The sequence below is a fragment of the Panicum virgatum genome, chromosome 5N, assembly GCF_016808335.1.
Source record: "Panicum virgatum strain AP13 chromosome 5N, P.virgatum_v5, whole genome shotgun sequence".
Classification (NCBI taxonomy): domain Eukaryota; kingdom Viridiplantae; phylum Streptophyta; class Magnoliopsida; order Poales; family Poaceae; genus Panicum; species Panicum virgatum.
Genome location: NC_053149.1, coordinates 27,691,390 through 27,711,318, shown reverse-complemented (window position 1 = coordinate 27,711,318; position 19,929 = coordinate 27,691,390). Strand labels below are relative to the sequence as shown.

The 19,929-nt window shown below is 48.4% G+C and overlaps 1 non-coding gene across 1 annotated transcript; it reads right to left on the bottom strand.

The window, feature by feature from the left end:
* Positions 1–1,856: 1,856 nt before the first annotated feature.
* Positions 1,857–1,963, bottom strand: LOC120677044. Its single transcript, XR_005676108.1, has one exon. It is a non-coding gene; the product is annotated as a small nucleolar RNA R71 (small nucleolar RNA).
* Positions 1,964–19,929: the final 17,966 nt, after the last annotated feature.

Below are 19,929 nucleotides of genomic sequence, written 5' to 3'. Positions count from 1 at the left end.
GTTCTAAAGGCTTCCTGTAGTTGTTCCCAAAATCATGTTATAAACTGAGCACCACAATAAAAAATAATCATCTTGGGTACATCATGTAGGCAAACGATACGTTCCAGGTAAATCTCCGAATATTTTCTATCTCGATATTCAGTATGTATTGAAATAAAGTGAGCTGTTTTTGTGATTCGATTGACGAGAACCCAAATAGAATCATGATGTGTGAAGTATTAGGTAAGCCCACAATGATATCTATACTAATGTCTTCCCATTTCCAGGATAGAATAGGCAGAGATTGAAGAGTTCTAGCAATTTTCAAATGACTGGCTTTTACCCTCTGGCAGGTGTCACACTCTGCAACATATTTAGAAACTTCTCTCTTCATTCGGGTCCACCAGAAATTTTGCCAAAGATCTTAGTACATTTTGGTGCTACCCGGATGGATTGAGAATTTAGAGAGATGTGCTTTGTCAAGAATTTGCTTTCGGAGTTCCTGATTTTTAGGAATGACCAAGCAACCTTCAAACCTTCAAACTCCTTTATATTTTATACGAAAACACTTATATTTTCATTCTCCTTCTGATAATTTCTGTTTGATAATTCCAACACCTTTATCATGTAACTATGCCATGATTACCTGGTCATAGAGTGTTAATTCAATAGAAATATGATTCAGAGTTCCCTGAGGAATAATCTCTAAGTTTAGCTTTTGCATTTCAGAACATAGAGTCTCGTTGTAGGCTTCCACTGAGAGACAATCTGCTACAACGTTGGCTTTGCCCAGATGATAATAGACTTCCAGGTCTTTATCCTTGATTAATTCCAGCCATCTTCTTTGTCTAATATTCAGATCACTCTGAGTGAAAATATATTTGAGCCTCTTATGGTCAATGTAAATATTGCCTTGAGTACCTATAAGATAGTATCTCCAAATCTTGAGAGCATGAATAACTGCTGCTAACTCAAGATCATGGATCTCATGAGATCGGAGAGCTCTGGAAGCATAAGTGATAACCCGATTGTCTTGCATAAGGACACAGCTAAGATCAGTACCCGATGCATCACACTAAACATCGTATGGCTTGCTGTTGTCGGGTTGAGCTAAGACTGGTGTTGTGGTCAGATGTGCTCTTAAAGTATGGAAAGCTTCATCGCACTTCGCATCCCAATTAAATTTTACACCTTTCTTATGTAGTTCCATCATTGGTTTAGCAATTCTAGAGAAGTCCAGAATAAATCTGCGGTAATATCCTGCTAGACCAAGGAAACTGCGAATTTGATGAATGGAAGTGGGAGGTTTCTAGTCCATCACTTCTTGAACTTTTCTAGAATCCAATGATATGCCTTCACTGGAAATAGTGTGACACAAAAATTTCACACTGTTCAACCAGAATTCACACTTTGAGAATTCTGCAAACAGTTGGTGGTCTTAGAGATGTTGGAGAACGATACACAAATGCTGCTCATGTTCTGCCTCATCTTTGGAACAGATCAATATATCATCAATGAAAACCATGTCAAATTTATCGAGTTCCGGCATGAATACTGAGTTCATGAGGTGCATGAAGTAAGTTAGCATCGGAGTGGAGAATTTTGAGATCAAGACGGGTCTAGTTACGATGGTGCAGGCCATCCCTTTCTGTGGCAAGGCCAATGAAGATGCAAGCGCTCACCTGCAGCAATTTCTAGAGCTTTGCAGTACTTTTGATCAAGGGAGTGTTGCAAGACGCAATCCAGCTCCATCTATTCCTATTTCTCTTCTGGGCAAAGAGAATCAGTGGTTCTATGCTAACAGAAGTGCAGTGAACACCTGGGATAATTGCACCAATGCATTGCTCGCGAGGTTCTTTCTAACTGGGAAAACAAATGCTCTTTGTCAAAGGATTTCGAGCTTTCAGCAAGCGTCCAATGAGACCATTCCTGAAGCTTGGGAGAGATTTCAGGAGTACACCCTTGCGTGTCCACACCATGGGATGGACAATTGGCTCATACTTCAAAATTTCTACAACGGGCTGACTCAGACAGCCCGTGATCATGTAGACAATGCTGCTGGTGGAGCCTCCTTCTCATTGAGAAGATGGTGTCCATCCAGGGTTGGAGCGATGCCCGACTCTAATCATGTCAGCGGAGCATGCACACAGTCAAGAAACGGATATGCTTGCTGCAAAGATTGATCTCCTCCTCAAAAAGTTTGAGGGTTATTCATAAGACAAGGCTCAAATACAGACACTTCTAGCCTTGGATGCTCACATGACGTGCGAGGTCTGTGGAATTGCTGGACATTCGGGTAATGATTGCCCGAAAACCCAAGAAGAGGCAATGTTTTTGAACAACAATGGGTTTCGTCCACAAGGAGGTCAGGGGTGGAATCAAGCACGCCCATATTATCAAGGAGGCAATGGAAATTCAAATTCATTTAATCCTAACCAACGTACCTTGAGGGATTTGGTCTATGACCAAGCAAAGATCAATGAAACAATTTAGAAGAAGCTGGCCATCAATAACAAGTCCTTGCAGACCATTCATGCTAAGTTGGATGGATTCTCCACCATCATCAAAAATCAGCCGAGCATCAACAAAATACTTAAAACTCAACTAGCTCACTGGCAGCTCCCTTACCCCTTGCTGTGGAGAATGTCAATGCAGTGACTACGAGAGGAGGTAAAACCACTAATGATCTACCTTATCCTAACCATGACAGGAAAAAGAAGGCAGATGATACGGTGGAAGAGTCACCTGAGGAAGATGATTCCCAGAAGGTGCACAATGGTAAAACAGCACCACATGAATTCTATGATACCCAAGTATTGATGTTTCCCATGAAGGCAAGAAAGCCAACAATGGATGATCAGTTCAACTGCTTTGTGGAAATGATCCTATAAGTGAAAATGTACCATTGATGGATGCGATGCAAGTCCCAACCTATGCTCTCTATCTCAATGACATAATCAATAACAAGCGGCTGTTGGTATTTTGTAACATCAACTTTAGATACAAGATTACTTAGTCTGATCCAGGTAACATCACCAGAAATGCTTCTGACATTTCATTGACTAGTTACTGGGAACAATTCTATTCATGAACCTTGGATCGTTCCGCAAGCGCACAGAATTACCGGTGTAGCATTTTACCCAGAGAGTATTCCGGGGTGTCATTTATATTTCCGCAGGGAAGGCAATGACTAAGTTGTGTAGACAGGTAAATGAACTAATTGCAGTGGAATATTCAATAGCATAAATAGGGGTAAGATAAATATTGGATAAAAGGTTGTGTGACACACAAGCGAACTCAGCTCAGATAAAGAAAAAAGACAGGGAGCTAGGTAGAAGTTAGCAGATCAGATCTCTAATGTACTTACATTAATTATACAGTTTTACTAAGCACTTTATACTTTGCACATGGTTAGCCTAACTCTAGCTATTCTAGTACTACCAAGAGAACTGTGCAAAATGGTAGACAGATATGACTGCCTAACCATCACAACAATTATAACCCTCGTACCCTCCTGACCAAACGTGGAGGGTTACAATGGCACAGAACAGGGCTGTCCCCACCTCTAGGCTACCTCTACAAACCATTAGAAAGGACGACATCCAGCAACACTTAATTTACCCAGCCACCATGCCTATATTACAAGCGATACTCTAGTATCCCGCGCGGAGCCCCCACCCTTCGGATGGACAGACATCAAACTAGATCAAACATTCGAATACTTGAACAGGTACAAGTAAACTAAAGCTTATTGTCTAACCATGCAAATGATACAGTAACAAAGCAAACTAATCACGAAATCTATATCTGACACTGCAGGACATATAAATAGCTGTAAGATAAGTCTATTACAAACGACCCAGTATTAGAAAAGAGATCTAGTATCAAACTCATACCTATTCTCCAGAGCAAACCCGGTGACCCGACGACTACTTCACCTAAACTCCACTAGCCGAAGATCTAAAACAAGTGTACAACTTGAGCTTGCACTTGATGGTGTGTCCCTAGTCTCACCACCCCCTCTCATATTTATAGAGGGTGCAAGGGGGTGCATCTCGATTGGTTTGCAGTAGTCTAGGCAGCGACAACTGACTTAAGGAAGCTTCAAGGAACCTTCTGGCCAATGGGGAAGGTCGGTGGTGGCATGGGCTAGTCGGTCGACCAGGGTGGTCGGCCGACGGCCTAGTGGGCCCCACCTCCATCATGTTTCTCTGGTGGCCTACTACGTGTCCTCTTGTTCTTATTCCACGTGCCTGGGCTTTGGATATGTCAGTTTGATGCTATATTTGGGCCCTTTGATCCATGTGAGCCTGATTCCGGCGCTCTGATTGATCGACGATTTTTCCCTTGGATCATAAGGTGCTTATAACCTGCACTTTAGCTCAATTTCCAACATTGTATATTTTCTAAGAGCATAGTGGGTTTAGGCATTATATTAGATAAATATGGATGCAAAATATTGAAACTCTGAGGTTTTCTGATCAAATTGAAGCTTGAAATTGGAATGTAGCAAGCGTCAACAACGGCCGTTACTAACTACAGATGTAGTCAAGCTCATCGAGGCATGCAGTGCAGCCATACTGCGTCAATCGCCTGAGAAGAAGAAGGATCTTTTGTGTCCTACAATCAGATGCTCAATAGGGACATAGAACTTTGATATAGCCCTGTGTGATTTGGGTGCCTGTGTTAGTGTCTGACGGTGTACGATTACCCCTAGCAGGGATTACTGGGAATCCCCGTTTAGAGATTCGGCCAGGGGTATAAACCATGCAAGGATCTCCCCTAAGGAAGCGCGTTTGAGACGGTGGAGTTAGATAGGTTCAGGCCGCCGAGAGGTGTAACACCCTACATATAGTGTGTGTGGTGGTTTGTTCCTTGATGATCCCAAGTTGGAAAGTCCAAGCCTAGTGCCTATGTGCTAGTTAGGTCCCGAAAAGATCGGACCCTTTACATGTCCTGGAATCTTTCTATTTATAGGCTACATCTGCCTTCTCTGTTGCTCTCTAACTAATGTGAACGCACCCTTTGCATGGTGGGCGCCGTCTTCCAGACTGCCCTGCCCCTGTTAGGTAGGTAGGCGTCTTGTCGGGCCCACTGTAGCAGCCACCTGGGGTCCCACCGGTGTCAGAGCTGTCCGGGGTCGCCCCGGGAGAGCCCGGGGTGGCCGTAGACACTGGCCGGTGGGCCTTCATCTCGAGGCGCTCCGGGGCCTTCTGTCCGATCCGAACGCTTTGGGGCATCCTGTGGACATCCGGGGTGGCACGAGTGTGGCCTCGGGTTTGTCCGGTGGACCCTACTGGTCCGCGGCGACTCCGATCAACCCCGGGGCTCCGCCCGGGGTGACTCCGGCCTTTACCACGACGGGGGTGCAGTAAATGGAGCTGGTTCCCAGCCACCGTCCATCTTCATGTTGATGGGACAGGCAGCATAGAGATAAGCTGTCCACCGCCTATCGTCTTATCTTCTAAGCGCACAGCATCCCCATAATCATGATGCCCTTACAGGGAAGCCGCCCACCCCCTCGGGCTCTGTATAGAGTACGGCGACGAGGCACCGTAACCGTCTGGTAAAGATCTTTTTTACCAGGCGTGTGTCTTCGTGGGGAAGGAAACGTCCCCCCGGGTTTCGTGCACCGGGCCAGGCTCATCCCACTCTCGGTGGGTGCCCACACCATGTGTGTGGACGTTCGTGGGGCCCACGACCGCGCTCGGCTGACGTCACCTGCTGACTCGGCTAGTGGCCTCCGCCCTCCTTAATCGCGCATGAGTCCGGAGAAATGGGGACCCCCGTTCCCATTACGCTAATAGTAGCCCCCGGGCCTACCGGTATCCCGCGGAGTGGGTTGGTGCTGGGGCCAAGAGCCCTATCAATGCTGCAGCCATTCCGGTTCCCCACGTCGCCGTCGTGGGGGGCCATGCCGAATCCGTCCGGGAAGTCGAGGTGCCGCGGCAGCGGATACTCCTGTCGATTTGTCTCTCCTCGCCCATACGTATATAAGCGGATGGTAGGGCATAGCTGGCCGCTTACACTCTCCTCTAGCCCGCGAACTCTCTCTTCTTCCTTGCCTCCGCTTCCAGCTTCCACAGCTCCCGCCATGGGTCGCCAGGGTGCGCAGGCTAGCGATAAATGAGTCCTGGACTTCGTCCCCTCGGCGGCGGACGATGACGCCGCCTTGAGGGTGGCGGCGAAGCTAGTGTTGGCGGGCACTGTACTACGTCGGTGCGGAGCTTCCTCAGCGTTCCACAATGTCCGAGAGGTGGTGGCCTTTCTCCCCTTCCTCCTGGTGGGGTTGGTCCCTCCATACTCGCCGTTCTTCATGGAGGCGCTGGAGGAGTACGGCCTCCACCTCGTGCATCTCACCCCCAACGCCATTCTCACACTTGCGCTTTTCGCACATGCATGCGAGGCATTTGTGGGGGTGAACCCGTCGGTGGCGCTTTTCCGCCAGTTCTTTAGCCTGGTGAGGTCTCCTTCCCTTTCACCTGGCCCCGTCGCCGCCCTATAGAACCGCACGGTCGGCGGTGTTTCCTTTAGGCAGCATGGGAACGACTTCTTTCCCCTTGCCCGGAATGGCAACGGCTGTACGTGGAGGTGGACGACCCCTCCGCACGCCTTCTTCTTCCTCGGGGGCCGCTGGTGACTAGCCCCCGGTGGTCCGAGATGCCGGCGCTGGGAGCCGCATGGAGGCCGGTGTTGGACTGGATTGTCGCGCTCCAGGCGGTGGGCCTCACCGCGACCATGGTGGCCGCAGACTTCTTTCGCCGCTGCATCGCCCTGCTCCATGCCCACCCCCACCTGGCGGGGCATTACGCCGGCGACGACGACGCTGGCCACATGGCGCACGGCGCGGAGTCCAACCTTGGCGATGACACTGTGGCGGCGTGGTTGGGCGAAGACTTGGAGGAACGGGACCCGGCGGTGGCCTTCTTCGCCGAGGGGGTGGTGCCCCTGTGAGAGGATCCTACAGCAGAGATCTTCATCAGTAGTCTGCTGGTGACCGACGCACGGGGGCTGGCCCAACTGCCGCTACCCCCTCCTCCTGGCGGAGGCGATGGCCTGGGCCAAGCGCCCAGAGGGGGCGGCGCCATCGGCGCGAGCGGGAGCGTGCCCGATGTGACAAACCAGGTTTTGTGGGTTAAAAATATAGCTTTTGTGTTTGTGTTTATTTGAAAATTTAAACCATGATTTCTATACCAAGGGTATTTTTATAATCTTGGAAAAGTATAATGCTCTTTTTACAAAATAGTTTTGCATAAGGCAAAATTTCAAATTTTGTGAGGGGTTAAAAATGCATATCTTGTTTTTCACTTTTACCCTCATAAAAAGAAATATTTATGTCTAGGGCTGCCCTTGCAATTTTAAAACTTAAGTTATGTTTATTTGCAAATGAAAGTTTTGGCGGATTTGAAAATATTTTAAAATCCTTTGACCTAGTTAATTTTTGTACAACATGAAAGTTATAGATCTTGAAAAACTACACAACTTTCATGTTGAACAGTTTTTCATCTGAGCCCTAGATCAACGGGAAATTTTATTTTACAGTTAGCCACCTAAACTTCTTGAAAATTTCAAAACCACCCTGTCTTCTTCTCCCTTTGTCTGCCAAACAAGGGTGCCGCCCCTCGCCGCAGTTTTGGCCGCCATCGGTCTTCTCCGCCCATGGCTTGCCGCCTAGCCTCGCCACCCGGCCCCCTCCAGCTCTCCCTGGCCCCTTTCCCCTTCGCACTGGCCGCCCGTAAGCCTGCCACACCGCGCCATCCACCCCATCGTCGATCTAAATTGACAGCAAACTCAATCTCCTGGCACCGCCCATGGAAGCCATCCTGGCAACCGACCTGCCCGCCTCCACGTGCCACGCACAAGGCCTCCGCCGCTAATTCACCACTCCTGCTGGCCTTGATGCATTACCCTCTGACTCAAGCGTAGTCGAGAGGGGTCAAAGGAGCGCTTGTTTCCCGGGAAGAGGAGGAAGTGCAGCTGTGAGCGCTCTATCTCAGAGCACTTGTGTTCGCTGACTCTGCCTCTACTGCTACCTGCTTGGGGGCTGCTACCCCCCTCCCGGCCACCGTTTGATGGAGGTCTCCATCGGCCGATGAGGGACCCTCATCTTCCTCACCAGCTTGCGGTCTTCTCTGGTGGATGGCACTGGCCGTTGCTGCTGGTGTAGATGAGTGGCTCTGAGCCTTTCTCATCCTCCCCAGCGTCGGTATTTCCTCTAGCGATGCGTTGTGGGAGGGCGCCGCCTGCTTCACTGGCTGCACGGAGGTCATCAAGCGTCTTCGACGGCATCTTTGGCGGGGGCCACTACTTTGCATGCAGTCGCTCCAACATGCCGGCCGGGGTACGCGGAGTGGACAAGCAGTTGAGCTTATCTTCTCCCATGCCCCGGATCTACAGATTGGCCCCACTGCCATTCGTGCTCGTGGCTGGAGCGGGCAGGACCTTTTTTGCCTCACTGTAGCCCCGCTCCGGCCGCGACGTGGTGGTCCTAGAGGGCCAGGAAGTTCTTCGCGGAAGCTTCATGTATCCAGATCCGCACATGCTCTGTGTACATACCGAACAAAGCAATAAAGTTCTTTTCTAGGATCCCGAGATCCCAGTCAGCTTCGACCTTTTTTGTGTGTGGGAAACTTTACTTTCTTCCGTTGTTCCTTATGTGGAAAGGATTTAAGGTCCACGGTGGTTGCCCGATCAGTACTCCAGAGCTTCTCGGTGCATGAGGTTGGCGCGGGAGTAGGGTTCCCGGTGAGCAACCGATCCTGGGGTCCAAAGGCCAAGTAGGGAATTGGAGTTGGCCGGGAAGAGCCTGTGAGCCCCACAACTAGTGTGCCGATGGATCGAGAGTGTCCTTCGGTCATGATGCTAAGCACCCACTTACCGAGACACACGAAAAAATTTTGAAATTGTAGGGAATTCGAAACATGTTTATTGTAATCAGAAGAGCAGGGTGGTACATAGGTAGGAGGGAGCCCTCGGGCCAAGCTTCCTGTGGTGGCCTCAGGTTGCTTGGTCCTTATGCCGGAGCGTAGGGACTCTCCCCTATCTACGGATAGAACTTACGGAAGTGTTCGATGTTCCAGACATTAGGTACTTGCATCCCGTCCTTGTCGGTGAGCCTAAACACGCCGGGCCGGCGTTCTTCCATCACACGGAAAGGGCCTTCCCACGTAGGTGAGAGTTTTTTCATCCCATCGCATGATTGGAAACGGCGTAGTGCTAGGTTTCTGACTTGGACAGATCTTGGTTGTATGTGGCACTGGTGGTGTCAGCGGAGGGCTTGCTGATAACGAGCTGCTTTCAGCGCCGCTAGGCAACGAACTTCGTCCAGGTAGAGCACGTCTTCTTGGCGCCATTGATCCTGATCATCTTCCTGGTAAGCCCACACCCAAGGGCTTCCCAGGGTCAGTTCGGCCTGGAGGACTGCTTCAGAGCCATAAACAAGAAAGAAAGGCATTTCCCCGGTTGCTTGGTTTGGGGTGGTGTGATTTGCCCACACCACTGCCGGGAGTTCATCTATCCATCCGGACCCATGTTTTTTGAGCTCGTTGTAGGTCCAGGTTTTTAACCCCTTGAGGATTTCTGCGTTGGCTTGCTCTGCCTGTCCGTTGCTATGTGGATGAGCAACGGAGGCAAAGCATAACTTGATGCCCATGTCATCGCAGTAATCCCCAAAGAGGTTGCTGGTGAATTGGGTCCCATTGTTGGTGATGATCTGATTCGGGACTCCAAAGCGGGCCACCAGATCCTTGATGAACTTGAGTGCCGAGTTTGTTGACTTTCATGACCGCAGTTGCTTCGGGCCACTTCGTGAACTTGTCGATCCCGACGTACAACCATTTGTAACCCCCGATGGTTGTTGGGAAAGGTGCCAAGATATCGAGCCCCAAAACCGTGAACGGCCATGACAGGGGTATGGTGTGTAGTGCGTGTGCCGGTTTGTGTATCTACTTTGTATGGAACTAGCAGGCTCTGCAGCGCTTAACCAATTCGGCTACATCCTGGAGGGCTGTTGGCCAGTAGAAGCCATGCCGAAAGGCCTTCCCTACTAGTGTGCGGGAGGATGAGTGACTCCCACACTCGCCATCATGGATGTCGGCGAGTATCTCGCCACCCTCTTCCCGAGAGATGCACCGGAGAAAGACCCTGTCCGTGCCGCGCCGATATAGAACCCCATCTACCATGGCATAGCATTTGGACTGTCGTGCTATCCGTTCCGCGGTTGCATCATCGTCGGGAAGGAACTTTTCTTTCAGGTAGCCGCGAAAGTCATCCATCCAAGACCGGGCCTGAGGACATGCTGAGGCGAAGTGGTTGGCTTTAGTGGGTGGCAGGGCCTAGGTCCCCCCCGCTCGACGGCGGGCTTCCCCCTTCGTCACGTTCGGCAACGGTGATGGTAGGTCGGCATAGCTTTTCTTCGAACACCCCGAGGGGTAATGGAGCTCATGAGGAAGCGAGCCGGGATAGCTCATCAGCCTCTATGTTTTCTTTCCTCGAAACATGTCGCAGCTCCAGTCCGTCTAAGTGCTGTTCCATACGCCTGACCTCGGCCACGTAGGCGGCCATTTGAGGGTCGACGCATTGATACTCCTTAGAGACTTGGTTTATGATGAGCTGGGAATCGCCTCGTACCAGCAGGCGGTGGACACCTAACCCAATGGCAGCTCGCAATCCGGTGAGGAGACCCTCGTACTCAGTCATGTTGTTCGTGGCTCGGAAGCCTAGCTGAACAGCGTACTTGAGGGTGCGACCGTCCGGGGAGGTAAGAACCACCCCAGCCCCGGCTCCCTGGAGGGTCAGCGAGCCATCGAAATTCATGCACTAGCACTCCATAGTCTAGGGTTTGTTGCCATCAGACGGCGGTATGGCGGTTTCTTCCGCCACCTCCACGTCAGGGACAGAGGTCCATTCTGTGACGAAGTCGGCGAGGGCTTGACTTTTGAAGGCATGCCACGGGGTGAATCAGAGTTCAAACTCAGCCAGCTCTATGGCCCACTTCACCGTCTGCCCGGTAACTTCCCTATTTTGGAGAATCTAGTTCAGGGGGTATGACGTGACGATGGTGATCTTGTGGGCTTGGAAGTAGTGGCGCAGCTTGCGGGATGCCATGAGGATGGCATATAGCATTTTTTTGTGCTTGTGGGTAGCGCTCCTTGGCGTCCCGGAGTACCTCGCTGACGAAATACACTGGGTGCTGTGCTCGATGGGTCTTCACGGGTCTAGCCCCCGGCGTTCCCATGGGTCCTGGGGTGTCCGTTTTGGGGTTTTGGACATCTGCACCCACGTCCGAGGTAATTGGCCCAGAGTCTAGGGAGGTCACGTCAAGACTCAGGGCGTCCGCGTCCGTTGTCTTGGCGCCGGCGTCGGGACGTGGGTAGTAGCCCGGGGGTGTTCCCCTTGTGAGGTCACCCCAGTGTTGTCCCATGCATCATCTCTTTCAGCTGCCAACACCGTGCTGACAACTTGCGGGGTGGTGGCGATTTACAGAAGGAGTTCCTCCCTGTCTCGGGGTGCCACCAGGACCGGCGGGGAGGAAAGGTATTTCTTGAGCTCCCGAAATGCGACATCGGCCTCTTCCGTCCAATTGAAGCATCTAGTTTTTTTGATCACCTTGAAGAGAGGGAGGCCCCGCTCCTTGAGCTTGGAGATGAACCTCCCTAGCATCGCCATGCATCCTGTGAGGCATTGTGCCTCCTTCAGGTGCGTGGGGGGTTTCATGCAGTCAATTGCTTCCACCTTTGCTGGGTTCATATTGATGCCTTAGCTCGACGCTAGGAAACTTAGGAGTTTCCCCGCTGGCACGCCAAAGACACATTTCTCTAGGTTTAGCTTGAGCCGGGTGGTGCGTAGGCTATCGAAGGCTTCCGACATGTCCCGCAGGAAAGTTTCCTGCTGCCGGGTCTTGACCACAATGTCATCGATGTACACCTCGACTTTGCGGGACTGCAAGTCCTAGAGAGTGATGTGCATGGTCCGCTGGAAGGTCGGACCAGCATTCTTGAGCCCGAAGGGCATGCGGACGTAGCAGTACGTTCCCACCGGGCTGGTGAACGATGTCTTCTCCTCATCCTCCTTCGCCATGCTGATCTGGTGGTACCAGGAGTACGCATCCAGAAAGCAAAGGAGGTCACATCCCACCATGGAGTCGATGTCTTGGTCGATGCAGGGTAGCGGAAAAGGATCTTTTGGGTAGGCTTTGTTGAGGTTGGTGTAGTCGACGCACATGCGGAGTTTGCAGTTGGCCTTGGGGACGACGACTGGGTTGGCCAACCATTCAGGGTGGATGGCCTCCTGGACAAATCCGGCCTCGAGCATCTTCCACACCTGGTCATGTCTTGCCTCTCCGGGGCCAGGCGCCGGATATTTTGTTGTACGGGCCGCGCACCGGGGTGCATAGCGAGATGGTGCTCGATCACCTCCCTGGGGACCTGTTGACGCTCCTTAGAGCTCCAATTTACGTACCGCAAGCGCATGGATCGTGTAGCTTTTCCCTTAGAGTATTCCCCCAAGGTTTATCAATCCATGGAACAAGTGTATTACTATGCTTAACTAAGCACTAATGATGTTGGTAAAAGATCTATATTGAGTGATTGAGTGTGAAATAGATCTAATCTAACCAATCTAATCTAATCTAGACTAGTGAGCAATGATAGGTGTGTGCACAAGATATGAAGAGCATTTGTCCATAGGGTCTAGGATCACTAGAGATGTAATCGCCAAGCAACGAAAAACGGATCTAATCTACCAAAGGTGTGTTCCAAGATCAATACATTTCCCTCCCGCATACTGTCACTACACAAGGATAATCGGTAACGAATCAACAAGAACACGATAGTTGATGTAATCTAAGTAAACCATGCAAGAGCAAAGCAAACCCAAAGCCAAGTCGCGAACTATAAAGCATCAAAGCATCATGAACAAGAATTGTGATAGATCAATCTCATAAAGGATTCAGCAATTACAACTCAAGATCTCCTTACAACCCCATGAACAAACGAGGACTTTATCCCATGAAGCTAGGCGAAGCGTAGTCGATCATGGTGACGAAATCTCCGGCAAGGGATGGATCCTTTGCTGTCCTCCAACTTGCAGCGGCGCCGAGGGACGATGAGGCCTCTGATGTCGCCTTTCTCTTGTGCCTAACTCGATTCTGCTTCTTGACATCGTCTCCCCGAATGAACTCCGCGTGAGCCTGGAGGAGGGGTCTTTAAATAGCCTCAGAAAACCCTAGGTCGAAGGGGAGGCTGAGACTCCCTGGAAAGGGCCTGGGCCGGCCGGCTCAATGGGCCCAAGCCGGCCGGCCTAGCCCATTTTCTCACCGCCTCGTGTCCTCCTTTCTCCCCAAGTCTTCTGGAGTCTTCTGGAGTTTATACCTTTCACGATTGCACCCCGTTGGACATCGTTATCTTCGAGATTTCTTCGAGGGAAAGGATAGGACGGAGAATCCTTCCTTAAATCTCTATTTGCTTTGCTTAGCCCCGAAGTATCTCGATCTCATCTTGTGGGCTTTGTCCTTTGGGCTTTATTGGAGGGTGGATGTGCATGAACGGGCTTCTAGTCGTCATGGCCTTTAGTCCTTTGCTTGGGCTTTGGCCTACGTCTTCCTTCGTGTTATTGCGTGATCATGGGTCTCGTCGAAACATCTCCGAAAATGTCCAATTTCCTACCAAAATACAACATGCTCCAAAATCCAGGACAAAATCGAAAACGGTCAAGTTCGGGTGCCAAGTGGCGGGTTAGTACATGAATCATCCCGAAGAATTTACCAAAACCTCTCCTAATTGTATAACAAAATGGATACTTAAGGAGCACCAACATTCCCCCCATGCTTAGCTTTTGCTTGTCCTCGAGAAAATCAAATCATCAAGTCCTTCCATGGGTTGCTCGAGAGTTCTCAAACTGACAAATTTACTTATGCAAACAAGTCTAACAATATTTCTTCAAACAAAGGTCAGAGGAGCAGCGAGGATAATCATATCATGGGCGTTTAAAAAATTATCCAATATTACTCCACAACTCTTACCTTTAACTGGCAACTTGAATATCGACAACACTTGCTTTTCTTGCCATCCTTGGAGGTTTTTTTCTTTCTTTTTTTTAGTTTTTAGAAGCAAAATACCCTGCAACAAAGGTTAGGACAAAAAATTCTTGCACAAGTCCTTTCATGTCTCTCGATATAAGTGGCTATGCTATTATTATTTGCAAACTCTCATCTCCCAAATGTCTCTCAAGTATAAAGTGGGGCTATAGGTGAGGCTAGCAAAGTATATACATATATTGTCAAGTTAAGAAAACCTTCTAATGATTGCTTACCTTCCGAGCCAATGATCATGAGAGTTTCTCCATAATGTAAAGGGTTCAATGGTAAGAAGATTTAGAATGGTGGACATGTGCAAAGGCCTACAAAAAGATTGACTTCAAGGCACAAACGTCGTCCTCGTTGTCGGATTGCACATGGTTGGAATTGAGGATATTGTTCAAACAACAAGGTGATATCTCTTTGCACTTCTCTAACCATAGAATCCCTTCATTTATTCTTTTCTTCTCTTCTTATTTTTTTCTTTTCTTTCTTTCTCCCGAATTTTCCTTCTCTTTTCCGAACCTTTTCATAGGACACTTTCTATAAAACATAGATACGCAATTCTCCAAAGTGGCTCCCTGAATTTTTGGAGCCCGAGCCGAGGCCAGAGGAGCCTAGGTCGGCCGGCCCAAGGTGTGTTGGCCGGCCGACCTGGGGCTTTCCCAGGTCGGATTCGGTCCGTCTTTCCAGTACTCCTTCCTTTCTTCATCCCAAAATTATGTTTTATACAACTCATGCGCAGGAACATAACGTATCCTCATAATTGGGTTGTGGTCAAGGAAGAGGATAATAAACAAGATAATCTCAGGTTCGGGTTTTGGAATCCGGTAGATTTCATGAGTTGTTCCAATGAGGAATTCTCATTACCGAATATTGACGGGGCTAGCAATTCAGAGATGAAAAATACGAACATGATCATTGCTCGAAATTAAAACTCCCAAGAGAAAGAAATCCTAACTCGACTCAATGTACATCCAATACTTATGGTGGAACGAATATAGCTTGTGGATGATAGGATTTTTACTCTCAACTTGCCAAGAACTTGATCAACCTTATGTTTGTAGGGGTTTTATTATTTTTATGAAATTAAAGTCCTCCAAATCATGCCTTACTCACAAGCGTAATCAAAACCAAGCGCTAGATCAAAGCTCAAGTGTGGGTATTAACATGGACGAATAATTTACTAAGCTCCACAAATAAGAATTAATTTTCATGACAACGCTCGTGAACAATTGCTTTAAAAAAATAAAGTAAAACTGAATGCATAAATAAAATTGCACGATCCAACAAAAAACAAATACTCTTTTCATTTTGTTTTCATAACTCAACACTAATTTAAGACTCACTCTCACACATGCGAAATATAAAACACACAACGCTAGACTATGATTCTCACACAAACGAAATTAAAGACATGCACACGACGAACTTTCGACTAAACAAAGACTAACAAAATTCAATCTACGAGCCATCACACCTCTCCCCCCATGCTTAGATTATGCAGCGTCCTCGTCGCAATGATATAAAAGACGGGTGTGACGCTCGTCGGTGTTCTCAACGGCACCTAGGGCAATTGCATCTAGGGCGCCCTCCTCCTCCTTGCTTTTGTAGATCTCCGACCATCCCGAATAACTTCCTTATGTTGCGGAGAAGGAAGTTGTAATCTCCTTCGACCAAGCGCTCAATGTCGTCCATCCTTCGATCCATTGCCACGATTCGATCGTGACACCTATCGATGGTGGCGTGGAGATCCGCGATTTCATTGCGGCACTTGAAACAGCACCCGAAGTGATGGCCGCTGCGGTTGGGGTCGTCGTCCAAGGGCTCGACGTCGTCCTTCTTCTTCTCTTTGCCGCTGTCACCTCCGGAGGGGTCGTCTTCCTCCCTTCTCTCCTCTCCGGCCCACCCCGGCCAATCATCATCGTAGTCACGACCGGTGGCGCCCCATGAACCGGGGCTCATGTAGCTCTCCCAATCGCTGTCCCCCGCATAGTCCTTCGGCTCCGGGGGTGTGCTAGATGTAGTTTTTCCTTTTAACTCCGAGAAGGTGCAAGGAACGCCTAGGTGCGGGTGGCTCTTTGTCTTGTTGCTTCTCGCCCTCGTCTTCATCGCTGATGACGACGACCTCCCTTTGGGCTTGAGCTAGCTTCTTCTTGCACCACAGAAGGCCCTTCCCTCCGACGCTCATCCATGCTTGGGTGTTAAATTTCTTTGGAGGGGCCTTCGCTTCACATCGCTTTGCTTCGACAAGGAGGGGCGGCACACCAGTTGCCGAGATGGGGCTAGGCATCTGCTGGTTTGGCGTGGGGGTGTCGGGTGCCATGCCCCTCTCCTTGATCTCCATTGCTGCAATCATGGCTCTTGCGCTCGCTGGAACGGCCATTGTTGATGTCTCTCACGATGTGGTGGTGTAGATTGAAAAGTATGAGAGAATCGATCTAAACCGCGCCTCTATTTAAGTCCTGAAAAGATTTGGACGAGAAGTCCAATATCTCTGCGTATTTGGCATGCGAAATCTATAAGACACGGGTTTAAAATTTCCTTATCTCGTACCTACCAAAAATCGAGACCGAGTCGCGCACGAGGAGGCTCAGGCCGGCCGGCCTAGGGGTGTTTGGCCGGCCGGCCCAGGTGGTTTTTCGGCCCCTGGACTCCAACTTTTTCCGAGGTGCCCACCAACAAATTATGAGCCTATGTTTTAATCAAAGTTCGTCCAGAATAAAAATAAAACTATGAAAATAAAATCTAAAAGAGAATATTTACAAACTCACCTTGCTTAACGTCGTTAGGCTTGACGTTCCAGTTCCTCATCCATGGTATATATGTCGATGTAATGAAGGGGCACGACGTCGGGCTCCAAGAATACCTTTAGTCGTTGTCCGTTCACCACATATTGGTCGCCTTTCACATCCATGATTGTCACCGCTCCCGTGGGTGAAACCGAGTGTACGACGTATGGTCCATCCCATTTTCTTTGCAATTTTCCTTTGCCAAAGAGTTTGAATCTTGAATTGTAGAGTAGGACCTTGTCTCCTTCTTTGAATTCCTTATTTTGTAATCGCTTGTCGTACCATCTCTTCATCCTTTCTTTGTAAATTGTTGCACTATTGTACGCTTTCAATCTTAACTCCTCCAATTCGCTTATTTGGATTCTCCTTTTAATTCCAGCGGCTTCCGCATCAAAGTTCATTTCCTTCATCGCCCAATACGCCTTATGTTCTAGCTCAACCAGCAAGTGGCATGTTTTTCCATAAACAAATTGATAAGGAGTCATAACAATCGGGGTTTTGTGTGCCGTACGATATGCCCATAATGCATCATCTAGTCTCTTCGACCAATCTTTTCCTCCTTTTATCACGATCTTCTTTAAAATATCCTTCAATTACTTGTTCGAAGTTTCCGCTTGTCCGTTTGTTTGGGGGTGATAAGCCGTGGACACTCTATGTTCAATTCCCAATTTCATCAAGCATTTACTAATGTTTTTGCCCGTGAAATGTGTTCCTCCATCGCTTATCAAGATTCTCAGGATGCCATATCGAGGGAAGATAACCGATTTAATCATGTGTATGGACTCCTCCATTGATGCCTTCCGACATGGCCTAGCTTCAACCCACTTTGAAACATAGTCCACCATCACCAATATATGCTCAAACCCATGTGAGTTCACGAATGGTCCCATGAAATCGATTCCCCAGACATCAAATAGATCTATTTGCAAGTTGTAGTTCAACGGCATGGCATTCCTTTGCGAGATATTCCCCGTCCTTTGGCATTCCGAACAAGTCGAAACAAATCTTTTCGCGTCTTCATGCATCTCGGGCCAATAGAATCCACTAGCCCAAACCTTAGCTTGAGTTCTAAAGTGCCCATAATGTCCTCCATATCCCGACGAGTGACACTTTCTTAGAACTTCTTCACGTTCCACCCTCGGTATGCATCTTCTTAGGACTCCATCTTCTCCATATCTATATAAGTATGGTGGATCCCAATAGTATTTTCTTCTTTCCGCGATCACTCTTTTCCTTGCATTCTTATCCAAGTGATCCAAGGGCAACCCTTTTATTGCCCTTATTATATCATTCATCCAACTATCTTGGTCGAGAATTCTATATAGGTGATCATCTTTCATTTGATCCTCGATAGGTCCTTTTCCATCATCTCCATGGTTCATCCTTGATAGGTGGTCGGCCACAACATTCTCTGCCCCTTTCTTGTCCCTTATCTCCACATCGAATTCTTGTAGCAATAGGATCCATCGAATCAAGCGTGGCTTAGCATCATTCTTGGACAAGAGATACTTGATTGCCGCATGGTCGGTATAAACTATCACCTTAGAGTTTACTATGTATGATCTGAATTTTTCGAAGGTGAATACCACAGCAAGTAATTCTTTCTCCGTTGTTGCATAATTAACTTGGGCTTCATTGAGAGTCTTGCTTGCGCAGTAGATAGCATTTACCTTCCCCTCTTTCCTTTGTCCAGGAACGGCTCCTACGGCGTAGTCGCTTGCATCACACATGATTTCGAAAGGTAGATTTCAATCCGGAGGTTGCATGATAGTACCACTTATGAGAGATTGCTTGAGTGTTTGAAAGGCGTGAAGACAATCACTATCGAAGGTGTATTCCACATCTTTTTGGAGAAGTTGTGTCAATGGCTTGGTGATTTTTGAAAAATCCTTTATGAACCTTCTATAGAATCCGGCATGACCGAGGAAGCTCCTCAAAGATTTGATATCCGTGGGTGGTGGCAATTTCTCCACGGTTTCTATCTTTGCTTTGTCCACCTCTATCCCTCTCTCGGAGATAACATGACCGAGAACAATTCCTTCTTTCACCATGAAATGACACTTATCCCAATTGAGCACAAGATCAACCTCTCCACATCTTTTAAGAACTTTCTCCAAATTTGCCAAGCAATTTTCAAAGCTAGTACCATGCACCGAGAAATCATCCATGAATACCTCCATAATCTCTTCTATGAAATCTGAAAATATAGCCATCATGCACCTTTGATAAGAAGCGGGCGCATTGCACAATCCAAAAGGCATCCTCCGATATGCAAAAGTTCCATACGGGCAAGTAAATGTCGTCTTATGTTGATCATCCGGATGAATAGGTATTTGGAAGAATCCCGAGTATCCATCAAGGTAACAAAAGTGTGAATGCTTTGCCAACCTTTCTAGCATCTCGTCAATGAATGGTAGTGGAAAATGATCCTTCCTCGTTGCCTTATTCAATTTTCTAATCGATGCACATTCTCCATCCCGTGATGGTTCTTTGTGGTATCAATTGCTCCTTCTCAATTTTCACAACTGTGAGTCCTCCTTTCTTCGGAACGCAATGCACGGGGCTTACCCATTCACTATGTGGCACGGGGTATATTATTCCGGCATTCAACAATTTGATAACCTCCTTCTTCACCACATCATGCATAGCATGGCTCAACCTTCTTTGATGCTCTACGACCGGCTTGTATTGCTCCTCGAGTTGTATACGATTTGTGCAAAAAGCGGGGCTAATACCTTTCAAGTCATTAATCGAGTAGCCGATCACCTTTTTGTGCTTCTTTAATAAATTCAGCAACTTCTCCATCTCTTCCCGGCTCAATTCATCGCTAACAATCACCGGAAAAGTCTTGCCGTCTCCCAAAAATTCATATTTCAATCCCTTGGGGAGCGGCTTCATCTCAACATCGGGCGCACCATCCTCTTCTTGATCTAATTATCTAATGTCTTCAAATTTTTCTTCCTCCAAATTCCCGTGTTGCGGCTTCAACTCTTCCATTGTTTCCACTAGTTCTCCATCTTGATTATCTTGAGCGTCCCCATTATCCAAAGCGCGTTGGAGAGGATCCCTGAAAGAATCAATGAA